Below are 11425 nucleotides of genomic sequence, written 5' to 3'. Positions count from 1 at the left end.
TAGAATGATTTATAATCCTTTGGGTATATATCCAATAATGGTATTGCTGGGTCAAATGGTATTTCTAGTTCTAGATTCTTGAGGAATTGCCACACTGTCTTCCACAATGGTTGAACTAATTTATACTCCCACCAACAGTGTAAAAGCATTTCTATTTCTCCACATTCTCTCCAGCATCTGTTGTTTCCTGACTTTTTAATGATTGCCATTCTAACTGGAGTGAGATGGTATCTCATTGTGGTTTTGATTTCCATTTTCTCTAATGACCAGTGATGATGAGTTTTTTTTCATATGTTTTTTGTTTGCATAAATGCCTTCTTTTGAGAAGTGTCTGTTCATATTCTTTGCCCACTTTTTGATGGGGTTGTTTGTTTTTTTCTTGTAAATTTTTTTAAGTTCTTTGTAGGGTCTGGATATTAGCCCTTTGTCAGACAGATAGATTGCAAAAATTTTCTCTCATTCTCTAGGTTGCCTGTTCTCTCTGATGGTAGTTTCTTTGGCTGTGCAGAAGCTCTTTAGTCTAATTAGGTCCCATTTGTCTGTTTTGACTTTTGCTGTCATTGCTTTTGGTGTTTTAGTCATGAAGTCTTTGCCCATGCCTATGTTCTAAGTGGTATTGCCTAGGTTTTCTTGTAGGGTTTTTATGGTTTTAGGTCTTACGTTTAAGTCTTTAATCCATCTTGGGTTAATTTTTGTTTGAGGTGTAAGGAAGGGATACAGTTTCAGCTTTCTGCATATGGCTAGCCAGTTTTCCCAGCACCATTTTATTAAATAGGGAATCCTTTCCCCATTGCTTGTTTTTGTCAGGTTTGTCAAAGATCAGATGGCTGTAGATGTGTGGTGTTATTTCTGAGGACTCTGTTCTGTTCCCTTGGTCTATATATCTGTTTTGGTACCAGTACCATGCTGTTTTGGTTACTGTAGTCTTGTAGTATAGTTTGAAGTCAGGTAGCGTGATGCCTCCAGTTTTGTTCTTTTTGCTTAGGATTGTCTTGGCTATGCAGGCTCTTCTTTGGTTCCATATGAAATTTAAAGTAGTTTTTTCCAATTCTGTGAAGAAAGTCAATGGTAGCTTGATGGGGATAGCATCAAATCTATAAATTACTTTGGGCAGTATGACCATTTTCACGGTATCAAGTCTTCCTATCCATGAGCATGGAATGTTTTTCCACTTGTTTGTGTCCTCTCATTTCCTTGAGCAGTGGTTTGCAGTTCTCCCTGAAGAGGTCCTCACATCCCTTGTAAGTTGGATTCCTAGGTATTTTATTCTTTTTGTAGCAATTGTGAATGGGAGTTCACTCATGATTTGGCTCTCTGTTTGTCTGTTATTGGTGTATAGCAATGCTTGTATTTTTGCACATTAATTTTGTATCCTGAGACTTTGCTGAAGTTGCTTATCAGCTTAAAGGAGATTTGGGGCTGAGACGATGGGGTTTTCTAAATATACAATCATGTCACCTGCAAACAAAGACAATTTGACTTCCTCTTTTCCTAATTGAATACCCTTTATTTCTTTCTCTTGCCTGATTGCTCTGACCAGAACTTCCAATACTATGTTGAATAAGAGTGGTGGGAAAGGGCATCCTTGTCTTGTGCCAGTTTTCAAAGGGAATGCTTCTAGTTTTTGCCCATTCAGTGTGATATTGGCTGTGGATTTGTCATAAATAGCTCTTATTATTTTGAGAAACGTTCCATCAATACCTAGTTTACTGAGAGTTTTTAACATGAAGGGCTGTTGAATTTTGTTGAAGGCCTTTTCTGCATCCATTGAGATAATCGTGGTTTTTGTCATTGGTTCTGTTTATGTGATGGATTACGTTTATTGATTTATGAATGTTGAACCAGCCTTGCATCCCAGGGATGAAGCCGCTTGATCACAGAGGATAAGCTTTTTGATGTGGTGTTGGATTCTGTTTGCCAGTATTTTATTGAGGATTTTAGCATCAGTGTTCATCAGGGATATTGGCCTGAAATTCTCTTTTTTTGTTGTGTCTTAGCCAGGTTTTGGTATCAGGATGATGCTGGCCTCATAAAATGAGTTAGGGAGGATTCCCTCTTTTTCTATTGTTTGGAATAGTTTCAGAAGGAATGGTACCAGCTCCTCTTTGTACCTCTGGTAGATTTCGGCTGTGAATCCATCTGGTCCTGGGCGTTTTTTTGGTTGGTAGGCTATTAATTGCTGCCTCAATTTCAGAACCTCTTATCAGTTTATTCAGGGATTTGACTTCTTCCTGGTTTAGTCTTGGGAGGGTGTATGTGTCCAGGAATTTATCCATTTCTTCTAGATTTTCTAATTTATTTTCATAGAGGTGTTTATAGTATTCTCTGATGGTAGTTTGTATTTCTGTGGGATCAGTGGTGATATCCCCTTTATCATTTTTTATTGCATCTATTTGATTCTTCTCTCTTTTCTTCTTTATTAGTCTTGCTAGCGGTCTATTAATTTTGTTGATCTTTTCAAAAAGCCAGCTCCTGGATTCATTGATTTTTTGAAATCTCCTTCAGTTCTCCTTCAGTCTCTGTCTCCTTCAGTTCTGCTCTGATCTTAGTAATTTCTTGTCTTCTGCTAGCTTTTGAATTTGTTTGCTATTGCTTCTCTAGTTCTTTTAATTGTGATTTAGGGTGTTGATTTTAGATCTTTCCTGCTTCCTCTTGTGGGCATTTAGTGCTATAAATTTCCCTCTACACACTACTTTAAATGTGTCCCAGAGATTGTGGTATGCTGTGTTTGTCTCACTGGTTTCAAAGAACATCTTTATTTCTGTCTTAATTTTGTTATTTACCCAGTAGTCATTCAGGAGCAAGTTGCTCAGTTTCCATGTAGTTGTGCAGTTTTGAGTGAGTTTCTTATTCCTGAGTTCTAATTTGATTGCACTGTGGTCTGAGAGACTGTTATAGTTTCCTTTCTTTTGCATTTGCTGAGAACTGTTTTACTTCCAATTATGTGGTCAATTTTAGAATAAGTGTGATGTGGTGCTGAGAAGAATATATATTCTGTTGATTTGGGGTGGAGAGTTCTGTAGATGTCTATTAGGTCTGCTTGGTGCAGAGCTGAGTTCAAGTCCTGGATATCCTTGTTAATTTTCTGTTTCATTGATCTGTCTAATATTGACAGTGGGGTGTTAAAGTCTCCCACTATTATTCTGTGGGAGTCTAAGTCTTTTTGTAGGTCTCTAAGACTTGCTTTATGAATCTGACTGCTCCTGTATTGGGTGCATAGTTAGCTCTTCTTGTTGCATTGATCCTTTTACCATTATGTAATTCCCTTCTTTGTCTCTTTTGATCTTTGTTGATTTAAAGTCCGTTTTATCAAAGACTAGGATTGCAACCCCTGCTTTTTTTTTTTTTTTTTTTTTTTTTTTTTTTGCTTTCCATTTGCTTGGTAAATATTCCTCAATCCCTTTATTTTGAGCCTATGTGTATCTTTGCATGTGAGATGGGTCTCCTGAATACAGCACGCCGATGGGTCTTGACTCTTTATGCAATTTGCCAGTCTGTGTCTTTTAATTGGGGCATTCAGCCCATTTACATTTAAGGTTAAAATTGTTATGTGTCAATTTGATCCTGCTATTATGGTGCTAGCTGGTTATTTTGCCTGTTAGTTGATGCAGTTTCTTCATAGTGATAATGGCCTTTACAGTTTCGTATGTTTTTGCAGAGGCTGGTAGTAGTTTTTCCTTTCCATGTTTAGTATTTCCTTCAGGAGCTCTTGTAAGGCAGGCCTGGTGGTGACAAAATCTCTCAGCATTTGCTTGTCTATAAAGGATTTTATTTCTCCTTTGCTAATGAAGCTTAGTTTGGCTGAATATGAAATTCTGGGTTGAAAATTATTTTCTTTAAGAATGTTGAATATTGGCCCCCACTCTCTTTTGTCTTGTAGGGTTTCTGCTGAGAGATCCACTGTTAGTCTGATGGGCTTCCCTTTGTGGGTAACCCAAACTTTCTCTCTGGCTGCCCTTAACATTTTTTCCTTCATTTCAACCTTGGTGAATCTGATGATTATGTGTCTTGGGCTTGCTCTTCTCAAGGAGTATCTTTGTGGTGTTCTCTGTATTTCCTGAATTTGAATGTTGGCCTGCCTTGCTAGGTTGGGGAAGTTCTCCTGGATAATATGCTGAACAGTGTTTCCAACTTGGTTCCATTCTCCCTGTCGCTTTCAGGTAAACCAATCAAATGTAGATTTGGTCTTTTCACATAGTCCCATATTTCTCAGAGGCTTTGTTCGTTTCTTTTCCCTCTTTTTCTCTAATCTTGTCTTCTCGCTTTATTTCATTGAGTTGATCTTCAATCTCTGATATCCTTTCTTCTGCTTGATCGATTCAGCTATTGATACTTGTGTATGCTTCTCGAAGTTCTTGTGCTGTGTTTTTCACCTCCATCAGGTCATTTATGTTCTTCTCTTGTTATTCTAATTAGCAATTCATCTAACCTTTTCTCAAGGTTCTTAGTGTCCTTGCATTGGGTTAGAACATGCTCCTTTAGCTCGGAGGAGTTTGTTATTATCCACCTTCTGAAGCCTACATCTGTCAATTCATCAAACTCACTCTCCGTCCAGTTTTGTTCCCTTGCTGGCAAGAAGTTGTGATCCTTTGTAGGAGAATAGGCATTCTGGTTTTTGGAGTTTTCAGCCTTTTTGCACTGGTTTCTCCCCATCTTCGTGGATTTATCTACCTTTGATCTTTGAAGTCGGTGACCTTCGGAGGAGGTCTCTGAGTGGACATCCTTTTTGTTGATGTTGATACTATTCCTTTCTGTTTGTTAGTTTTCCTTATAACAGTCAGTCAGACCCCTCTGCTTCAGGTCTACTGGAGTTTGTTGGAGGTCCACTCCAGACCCTGTTTGCCTGGGTATCACCAGCAGAGGCTGCAGAACAGCAAAGATTGCTGTCTGTTCCTTCCTCTGGAAGCTTTGTCCCAAAGGGGCACCTGCCAGGTGCCAGCCAGAGCTCTCCTGTATGAGGTGATAGATGCATGGTCGGCCCCTACTGGGAGGTGTCTCCCAGTCAGGATACACGGGGGTCAGGGACCCACTTGAGGAGGCAGTCTGTCCCTTATCAGAGTTTGAACACTGTACTGGAAGATCCGCTGCTCTCTTCAGAGCTGCCAGGCAGGGACATTTATGTCTGCTGAAGCTGCACCCCTAACCAACCCTTCCCCCAGGTGCTCTGTCCCAGGAAGGTGGGGATTTTATCTGTAAGTCCCTGACGGGCTGCTGCCTTTTTTTCAGAGATGCCCTGCCCAGAGAGGAGGGAATCTAGAGAGGCGGTCTGGCTGCAGCGGCCTTGCTGAGCTGTGGTGGGCTCCACCCAGTTCAAACTTCCCAGCAGCTTTGTTTACACTGTGAGGGTAAAACCGCCTTACCAAAGCCTCAGCAATGGCGGATGCCCCTCCCCCCCACCAAGCTCGACCGTCCCAGGTCAATCTCAGACTGCTGTGCTGGCAGCAAGAATTTCAAGCCTTTTCTTAGCTTGCAGGGCTCTTTGGGGGTGGGACCCACCGAGACAGACCACTTGGCTCCCTGGCTTCAGCCCGCTTTCCAGAGGAGTGAGCTGTTCTGTCTCACTGGTGTTCCAGGTGCCACTGGGGTATTGAAAAAAAAAAAAAAAAAAAAAAAAAAAAACTCCTGCAGCTAGCTCGGTGTCTGCCCAAATGGCCACCCAGTTTTGTGCTGGAAACCCAGGGCCCTGGTGGCATAGGCACCAGAGGGAATCTCCTGATCTGTGGGTTGTGAAGAGCATGGGAAAAGCATAGTATCTGGGCCAGAGTGCACGGTACAGTCCCTAATGGCTTCCCTTGGCTAGGAGAGGGAGTTCCCCAACCCCTTGGGCTTCCCGGGTAAGGCAACGCCCTACCCTGCTTGAGCTCACCCTCATTGGCCTGTGCCTAACTGTTCAGCCAGTCCCAATGAGATGAACCAGGTACCTCAGTTGGAAATGTGGAAATCACCCGCCTTCTGCATTGATCTCACTGGGAGCTATAGACCAGAGCTGTTCCTATTCAGCCATCTTGCCCAGGGATTCCACATATCTTATTTTTTGACTTTTTAATGATAGCCATTCTGACTGGTATGAGATGTTATATTCACAGTGGTTTTGATTTGCATTTCTCTTATGATTAGTGATGTTGAGCATTTTTTCATGTTTGTTGTCCACTTGTATGTTTTCTTTTGAGAAGTGTTTGTTCATGTGTTTTGACCATTTTTAAATGGGTTTATTAAGTTTTTGCCCATTCAGTTGTTTAAGTTCCTTATAGATCCTGGATATTAGACCTTTGTCAGATGCATACTTTGCAGATAATTTTCTCACATTATATAGGTTGTCTATTTACTATCGAGGGCTTAGTCATAAATTCTTTCCCAAGGCCCATGTCCAAAATAATGTTTCCTAGGTTTCTTCTAGGATTCTTACAGTTTGAGGTCTTATATTTAAATCATTAATCCATCTTTGATTTTTATATATGGTGAAAGGTAAGGGTCCAGTTTCATTCTTCTGCATATGGCTGGCCAGCTATCCCAACACCATTTATTGAATAGGGAGTCCTTTTCTCACTGCTTATTTTTGTTGACTTTGTCAAAGATCAAATGGCTGTAGGTGTGTAGCTTTATTTCTGGATTCGGTATTCTGTTTCACTGATCTGTGTTTTTGTACCAGTGCAATGCTGTTTTGGTTACTGTAGCTTTGTAGTGTAGTTTGAAGTCAGGTAATGAGATGCCTCCAGCTTTTCTCTTTTTGCTTAGGATTGCTTTGGCTATTTAGGCTCCTTTTTGGTTCCGTATGAATTTTAGAATGCTTTTTTTCTAGTTCTGTGAAAAATGATATTGGTAGTTTGATAGGAATAGTGTTCACTCTGTACATTGTTTGGGGCAGTATGGCCACTGTAATGATATTGAGTATTCCTATCCATTATCATAAAATATTTTTCCATTTGTATCATCTGTGATTTATTTCAGCAGTGTTTCACAGTTCTTCTTGTAGCTGTCTTTCACCTCCCTGATTAGATGTATTCCTAGGTATTGTGTGTGTGTTTGTGTGGCTGTTGTAAGTGGAATTGTGTGCTTGATTCTGCTTTCAGCTTGAATGTTATTGCTGTATAGAAATGCTACTGATTTTTATATCCTGAAACTTACTGAAGTCGTTTATCATTTCCAGGACCCTTTTGGCAGAGTCTAGGGTTTTCTAGGTAAACAATCATATCATCAACAAAGAGAAATAGTTTAGCTTATTTTCCTATTTGGATGCCTTTTGTTTCTTTCTCTTGCCTGATTGCTCTGGCAAAATCTTCCAGTACTGTTTTGAATAGGAGTGATAAAAATGGGCATCTTTGTCTTGTTCCTGTTCTCAATGGAAATGCTTCCTATATTTGCCTGTTCACTATGATGTTGATTGTGGATTTGTCATAGATGGCTCTCATTATTTTGAGATAATTTCCTGTGATGCCTAGTATCTTGAGACATTTTATCAGGAAGGGATGTTGGATTTTATCAAAAGCCTTTTCTGCATGTATTGAGATGATCATGTGATTTTTTTTTTTTTTTTTTTTTTTTTTGAGACAGAGTCTCACACTATCACTCAGGCTGGAGTGCAGTGGTGCAATCTCGGTTCACTGCAACTTCCACCTCTAGAGTTCAAATGATTTTCCTGCTCAGCCTCCTGAGTAGCTGGGATTACAGGTGTGTGCCACCACGCCCAGCTAATTTTTGTAATTTTAGTAGAGACAGGGTTTCACCATGTTGCCCAAGATGGTTTCAAACTCCTGACCTCAGGTGATCCACCTGCCTCAGCTTCCCAAAGTGCTGGGATTACAGGCATGAGCCACCCTACCCAGCCTGATTTTTGTTTTTAATTCAATTCTGTTTATATGGTGAATCACATTTGTTGATTTGCATATGTTTAACCAACCTTGCATTCCAAGAATGAAGCCTACTTGATTATAGTGAATTAGCTTTTTGATGTGCTGTTGGATTCAGTTTATTAGTATTTTGTTCAGGATTTTTGTTTCTTTGTTCATAGGGATTACTGGCCTTTAGTTTTCTTTTTTCGTTGTGTCTTTGCCCAGTTTTGGGATTGGAATGATGCCAAAACTGGCTTCATACAATGAGTTAGGGAGAAGTCCTTCCTTCTCAGTTTTTTTGAACAGTTTCAGTAGAATTGGTACCAACTCTTCTTTGTACATCTGGTAGAATTTGGCTGTGAATTCTTCTGGTCTGGGCCTTTTTTTGGTGGTTTTTTATTACTGATTCAATTTTGGAACTCACTGTTAGTCTATTCAGGCTTTCGATTTCTTCTTGATTTAATCTTGGGAAATTATGTGTTTCCGGGAATTTATCCATTTCCTCTAGGTTTCTAGTTTTTGTGCATAGAGGTGTTCATAATAATCTCTGAGGATCTTTTGTATTTCTCTCAGTTATAATGTCACCTCTGTCCTTTCTGACTAGGCTTACTTGGATCTTCTTTTCTTTGTTAATTTAGCTAGCAGTCTATCAGTCTTGTTTATTTTTTTCAAAGAACCAACTTTTGGTTTCATTGATTCTTTGTATGGATTTTGGGATCTCAATTTCATTCAGTGCTGCTCTGACTTATTTATTTTCTTTGCTGGCTTTGGGATTAGTTTGTTCTTTTCCTGTTTCCTCTATGTGTGATGTTAGATCATTAATTTAAGATCTTTCTAACTTTTTGAGGTAGGTGTTTACTGCTATAAACTTTCCTCTTAAATACTGCTTTTGCTGTATCCCAGAGATTTTGATATATTGTTTCTGCTTTCGTTAATTTCAAAGAATTTTTTTATTTCTACCTTAATTCCATTGTTTACCCAAAAGTGATTCAGGAGCAAGTTGTTTATTTTCCATGGACTTATGTGGTTCTGAGCAATCTTCTGGATACTGATTTCTATTTTTATTCCACTGTGGTCTGAGAGTATGGTTGCTATGATTTTGATTTTTTTTTTAATTTCTTAAAACTTACTTTATGACCAAGCATGTGGTCAATCTTGGAGTCTGTTCTGTGTGCAGATGAGAGGAAGGTATATTCTGTGGTTGATGGGTGGAATATTCTGTAGATGTCTATTAGGCCCAATTGGTCAAGTGTTTAAGTCTAGAATTTCTTTGTTGTTTTCTGCCTCAGTGATCTCTCTAATGCTGTCAATGTGGTGTTGAAGTCCCCCACTACTATTGTGTGGCTAAGTCTTTTTGTAGGTCTAGAAGTACCTGTTTTATGAATCTGGTTGCTCTATTGTTGGCTGTGTATATATTTAGGGTAGTTAAGTCTTCTTGTTGAATTAACTCTTTATTATTATGCAATGCCCTTCTTTGTCCTTTTTTTTTACTGTTGTTGGTTAAAAGTGTGTTTTATCTGATATATGAATAGCAACCCCTATCCATTTTTTGTTTTCTGTTTGCATGGTAAATCTTTTTCCAACCCTTTACTTTGAGCCTATGGATGTCATTAATGTGTGGCAATGGTCAGTTGAAGGTAGCAAATGGATGGCTCTTGTTTTTTAATCCAACTTGCCACCCTGTGCCTTTGAAGTGAGGTGTTTAGACCATTTACATTCAAGGTTAATATTGATATGCAAGGTTTTGATCCTATCATGAGATTGTTAGCTGGTTGTTTTGTAATTTCTGTGGTGTGGTTGCTTTATAGGATCTGTGGGCTATGTTCTTAAAAGTGTGTTTCTGTGATAGCAGATATCATTCTATCGTTTCCGTGTTTTGAACTCCTTTAAGAATCTTTTGTACAACTGATCTGGTGGTAACATATTCCCTTAGCTCTTGCTTATCTAGAAAATATTTTCTTTCTCCTTTGCTTATGAAGCTTAATTTGGAGGGATATGACATTCTTGGCTGGAATTTCTTGCCTTTAAAAATGCCAAAAAAAGACTTCCAATCTCCCCTGGCACATAAGGTTTCTGCTGAGAAGTCCATTGTTAGCCTGATGCATTCCCTTTGTACACAATCCGACCTTTTTCTCTAGCTGCCTTTAAGATGTTTTCTGCTGGGTGCAGTGGCTCACACCTGTAATCCCAGCACTTTGGGAGGCCAAGGTCAGCAGATCACTTGAGGTCAGGAGTTCAAGACCAACCTGACCAACATGGCAAAACCCGGTCTCTACTAAAAATATAAAAATTAGCTGGCCGTGGTGGTGTGCACCTGTAGTCACAGCTACTCAGGAAGCTGAGGCTTAAGAATCATTTGAGCCCAGGAGGAAGAGGCTGCAGTGAGCCAAGATAATGCCACTGCACTCCAGCCTGGGTGACAGAGTGAGACTCCATCTTGAAAAAAAAAAAAGTATTTTCTTTAATATTGACCTTGGACAGTCTGGTGGCTATATACCTTGGTGATGCTCATTTTGTATAGTATCTTGCAGGTGTTCTCTGGATTTCTTGTATCTGGATGTCTACCTCTAGCAAGATTAAGGAAACTTTCTTGAATTATTCCCTCAAATATGTTTTCCAGGTTGTTCACTTTTTTCCTTCTCAGGAATGCCAGTAATTCATAGGTTTGGTTGTTTTACATAATCCCATATTTCTCAAAGCCTTTGTTCACCTTTAAAAATTATTTTTTCCTTATTTTTATGTAACTGAGTTAGCTCAAAAGATCGGTCTTCAAGCTCTGAAATTCTTTCTTCTGCTCGGTCCAGACTATTGATAAAGCTTTCAGTTGTATTTTGAAATTCCCTGAGTGAGTTTTTCAACTTCAGAAGCTCTAATTGATTTCTTTATAATATGTTTATCTCTTGCTTCATTTCCTGGATTTCTTTAGAAGTTTTGTGTTGTTGATTTTTAACCCTGACTTGGATCTCATTATCTCCCTTGTAATCCATGCTTTGAATTATGTATCTGTTCTTTCTGAGTTTCTATTTTGGCTATAGACCATTGCTGGAGAGCAAGTTTGATCCTTTGGTGGTGTCACTATATTGAGATTTTTTCATGGTGCCAGAATTCTCGCACTGATTCCTTCTCATCTGGAGACGCTGGCATTTTAATTTTATAGTATTTTCATATGGGTAGGATTATTTATTTTTCCTTCTTTCCCTATAATATTATTGGTTTTTTTTCTTTCCCTTTCCCTTTTCCCCCCTCTCTAGGGAGTGTGACTATAAAGAATGCTGGGTAGGGTCTTTTGGCTTTGCTTCTATAACCCTATTCACTTCTGTCAGCAGGTTTTATATTGGGCCATGCAGTTCAACCTACAAGCCAGTAGATGGTGCTAATAGGTAAGAGCCTGCTCTGGCCAATGTGACTGAGTATATACTTGATCCTTGTTTATGGGGAAAAGCTCTGTTACCTCAGGCAATGAGCTGATTCATGGGGTGCATAGTGGTCTGAGCTCCCTGCTCAGACACAGGGAGGTAGGGGCCAAAATGGACAGAGCTGGACTGGGCAGGTCCAACTGCAGGTCCCCTGATGGCAGGTACAAGTACCAGCACCGA

General features: G+C 39.5%; 1 protein-coding gene across 1 annotated transcript in view; it reads left to right on the top strand.

Moving 5' to 3' along the window:
• Positions 1–6418: 6418 nt before the first annotated feature.
• FLACC1 (flagellum associated containing coiled-coil domains 1) overlaps positions 6419–11425 on the top strand; it is a 78783-nt gene continuing 73776 nt past the window's right edge. The window contains exon 1 of the mRNA XM_054549646.2: positions 6419–11209. The gene's annotated coding sequence lies outside the window, so the exon portion shown is untranslated. The remainder of the gene's footprint in view (positions 11210–11425) is intronic.

This window comes from Pongo abelii, chromosome 11 (assembly GCF_028885655.2).
Source record: "Pongo abelii isolate AG06213 chromosome 11, NHGRI_mPonAbe1-v2.0_pri, whole genome shotgun sequence".
NCBI lineage: Eukaryota > Metazoa > Chordata > Mammalia > Primates > Hominidae > Pongo > Pongo abelii.
The sequence above is the reverse complement of the archived record's forward strand: the minus strand, read 5'-3'. Positions and strand labels throughout refer to the sequence as shown.